Source organism: Sinocyclocheilus grahami, unplaced genomic scaffold, assembly GCF_001515645.1.
Source record: "Sinocyclocheilus grahami isolate Dianchi unplaced genomic scaffold, SAMN03320097.WGS_v1.1 scaffold41.1, whole genome shotgun sequence".
Classification (NCBI taxonomy): domain Eukaryota; kingdom Metazoa; phylum Chordata; class Actinopteri; order Cypriniformes; family Cyprinidae; genus Sinocyclocheilus; species Sinocyclocheilus grahami.
Genome location: NW_015505220.1, coordinates 1,444,643 through 1,449,040, shown reverse-complemented (window position 1 = coordinate 1,449,040; position 4,398 = coordinate 1,444,643).

Below are 4,398 nucleotides of genomic sequence, written 5' to 3'. Positions count from 1 at the left end.
TAGTAACTTGTGCTGAAGTCTAAAGGCATTTGTGCAACCCCTTACAAGAAACATCTGTCATTTAATCAAAGTTTACAGTGGCCTGGACTTACTGTAAATACTTAAAAAAAAAAAAAAAGGTGGAACATGAAGAGAACTTGGGAAGATGGGAAGTTTATTGTGTTGTAACATGAAAACTGTTTTTTTTGAATGCATGGAATATGATTTGTTTAAATGTATAAAGATAAGTGGCCTATCCAGTTCTTTCTAAAATGTTAAAACAATGCTTATGAACACTTAGCCATGGTTTTACTACAGTAACTCCGTTGCATGCTATTTTGGTGGAAATGCTTTATAGGACTAATAATTAACGGCAAAGTTGTAGATGAGTTTGTTTCTTCATCAGAACAGAAATTTAGCATTACATCACTTGCTCACCAATGGATCCTCTGCAGTGAATGGGTGCCGTCAGAACAGCTGATAAAATCACAATAATCCACAACTAATCCACATGTCTCCAGTCCATTAATGAATGTCTTATGAAATAAAAAGCTGTGTGTTTTAAAGAAACAAGTCCATCAAGACATTTTTAACTTTAAACTGTTGCTTCTGGCTAAGATATGAGTCCATAATCCATAATAACGCTGGGGGGGGGGGGGGGGGGGGGGGGGGGGTTGTGGGGTAACTATGGTAACGGGATGTATTAGTCATCACTCATCACAGAGTGAAGTATGTGACAGGTGTGGACACAACAGAGACTGAGTGTGATGTATATTTATCATCAATTTGAAATGCATACACCATCACACCCAAACATTTGTACATCTTCCCTCTGCTCTCGAGTGTCCTGGAGCCAGCAGGGCCTGTAAATTGGATGCTTATGTAAGACATATAAAACACACCCATCTTGTGACTAATGCCTGTTTTAACATGCTACTGCAATTTGTTGTTGACAGATAACACAGTCCTGTGATGTGTTTTTAACTGCATGTCGCAAAAAAATGCATCATTAAAATATGTAATTATATCAAATTAAATATTTAGAATATGTAACATTAAATTACATAATTATTTTTATAAAATGTATAATTACGTGAAATAAAATGATAAATAATGTGACATTTTTGCATCATTAATCATATAGTATTTTAATCATACTTTTATAGGTTTTGTTCATTTCTGTTTTATTTTAATTTTAAAGTTTGTCATTTATTTGTTTTGTCATTTTTATTCATGCACAAAAATGAGAGCTGGAATAAAATAAGTTGACTTTTTAGTTTTTGTTCAGGTTTAATTTGATTGGTTTAAGTAATCTTTTATTGTTTTAGTTTTAGTTAACAATTATAACCCTGATCTACCCTAGATCTGTCAGACTGGAATGGCTCAAATTAATTTTAAATATATAAAAATACATTTTATATTATATAATACTGTGCAGGTAAATAATTCAAGATTTATTAACCTGTTTAATATCGGACCATTCCAGCAAAGATGCACACTGATGTTTTTAGTTGTGTTTAGTGTACTAGTGTTCTATATGTATGTATATGTGTGTGTATGCACATTAGTAAGGTTCTGGTTCATTTATTATGAATAGTTGTTGTGATGTGATTCATCTCAGAGCTGATTCGGTTCATGGTTATGAACTCTTTTTTTAAGAATTGTTAAAAATCTCTATAGAGAAAATTCTGGAAAAGAGGCTGGTCACTGTTACCTCTATTATTCTACATTGGTGTGTGTGTGTGTGTGTGTGTGTGTGAGAGAGAGAGTGCAGGTTATTATCTGTGCTGAGTGTATGTAATTCAGACCTATGGGACACAGCTCTAATTGTGTCCTGCAGCCGACAGTTATAATTACATAGCATACTATGACAGTCAAACTGACAGTCCCAAATTAACTGAGAGACAAAATAATGAGTATTGTGTCTTTCTCTGAATATTCTCTGAATATTCTCTCCTAATATTCATTCTTTTTCTCCAATCCCCCAATGCCCAGCACCAGTTGCATTCGGTTTTGTTATTCTCATATTATTCAGTTTTCTGCACCTATGCCTTTCTATATCCTGGACATGGAATGTATCAGAATGTATACTGCATCATATACTACTTTTTTTTTAAAGAGAAGCCATTATTTCTATTATAACAATATACAGTATACAAATTAGAACAAAAACTGTGTGATAAGAGGTATGCAAGTACTCCATTGTGAACACAGCCATGAAGCTGCAGAACAGAAGACAATCCCTGTCTTTGACCTGCTATTCCCTGTTATCAGCACAGGCTGACGCTGTTCTACCCTATAATGAAGTTACAGGCTTTACAAATATTCAGACCATGTTGTTCTCAAATAGTATGACAAAGGGCGTGATGAATCACAACGTCTGCTCTAAGCTCTTGTCCAGCAAAGAATGAACATCACAAGCCTGCACAGCCTCACCCCAAACACAGACCAGGAGGATTTAGGATCACGTCCAACTAGAACAGGTGTTTTCCTACAGACTTACTCAAACACACACATACACTCTATGCTTTGTCTATCCTCCTGATGATATATATGTGTGTGTGTGTGTTTTTTTTTTTATTTATATATATATATATATTTTATTTAAATACAATTATTTATGTAACTTACATAGTTATTTTATTTGTCATATGTGAAGAAATGCTGTTATTTTAGTTTTTAAGCTCTTTTCCATACAGCCACGGTTCACAGTTCACATGACTGTCAAGCCCCAAAAAGGGGAAAAACACAATAACAGCACCATGAATGTGATCTGAATGATATAAGCATTAAAAAAAAAAGCATGGGTTTGGAGCAACATAATGAATAATAATGAAACAGTGCTTTAAATTGTTACTTATATAAAGCAAATGATTTCATCAGATCATCTGAATGTCACTAATTGTGTTTTTTTTTGCAGCTCTACCCTGATATTTTCTTCGGTTTTAATTGGTCAAATTAATGAGAAAGTCCCTTAGAATGGCAACACCCAGAAAAGCCATTTTTTTCTGAATCCCAGCTGAGCTCTCCTCCTTTCTGTTGGTCTCTCCCTCTATCTCTCTCATCCATCTGTCCATTTAAACCGGGCTGTTGAGACGAGTCGTTCCAGCTTCCTGTCGCCTGCGGTGATGTCCTGATGTTCACCAAGAGAGGCAACAGGCGTGACTGGGCCATGCAGTGTGACGACCACAGATAACAGAAACACACACACACACACACACACACACACAGGTTTGTTTTTGTGAAAAGTGGGGACATCCCATAGGCGTAATGGTTTTTATGCTGTACAGACCGTATATTCTATTGCCCTACACCAACCCTACCCCTAAACCTACCCCTCACAGGAGACTTTCTGCTATTTCAGATTTTCAATACACTCCATTCTGTGTGATTTATAAGCGTTTTGAAAAGTGGGGACATGGGGTAATGTCCTGAAAAGTCACCTTGTAATATCTATGTCATACCTTTGTCATTATACAAATTTATGTCCTCATTTGTCACAAAAACGCACGCGCGCGCACACACACACACACATTCCTGCAGTCTATCGAACAGACGTGTTAGAGGGTTTAGTGAAAGGACACAGAGATGTAATTCAGACCTATGGGACACAGCTCTAATTGTGTCCTGCAGCCGACAGTTATAATTACATAGCATACTATGACAGTCAAACTGACAGTCCCAAATTAACTGAGAGACAAAATAATGAGTATTGTGTCTTTCTCTGAATATTCTCTGAATATTCTCTCCTAATATTCATTCTTTTTCTCCAATCCCCCAATGCCCAGCACCAGTTGCATTCGGTTTTGTTATTCTCATATTATTCAGTTTTCTGCACCTATGCCTTTCTATATCCTGGACATGGAATGTATCAGAATGTATACTGCATCATATACTACTTTTTTTTTAAAGAGAAGCCATTATTTCTATTATAACAATATACAGTATACAAATTAGAACAAAAACTGTGTGATAAGAGGTATGCAAGTACTCCATTGTGAACACAGCCATGAAGCTGCAGAACAGAAGACAATCCCTGTCTTTGACCTGCTATTCCCTGTTATCAGCACAGGCTGACGCTGTTCTACCCTATAATGAAGTTACAGGCTTTACAAATATTCAGACCATGTTGTTCTCAAATAGTATGACAAAGGGCGTGATGAATCACAACGTCTGCTCTAAGCTCTTGTCCAGCAAAGAATGAACATCACAAGCCTGCACAGCCTCACCCCAAACACAGACCAGGAGGATTTAGGATCACGTCCAACTAGAACAGGTGTTTTCCTACAGACTTACTCAAACACACACATACACTCTATGCTTTGTCTATCCTCCTGATGATATATATGTGTGTGTGTGTGTTTTTTTTTTTATTTATATATATATATATATTTTATTTAAATACAATTATTTATGTAA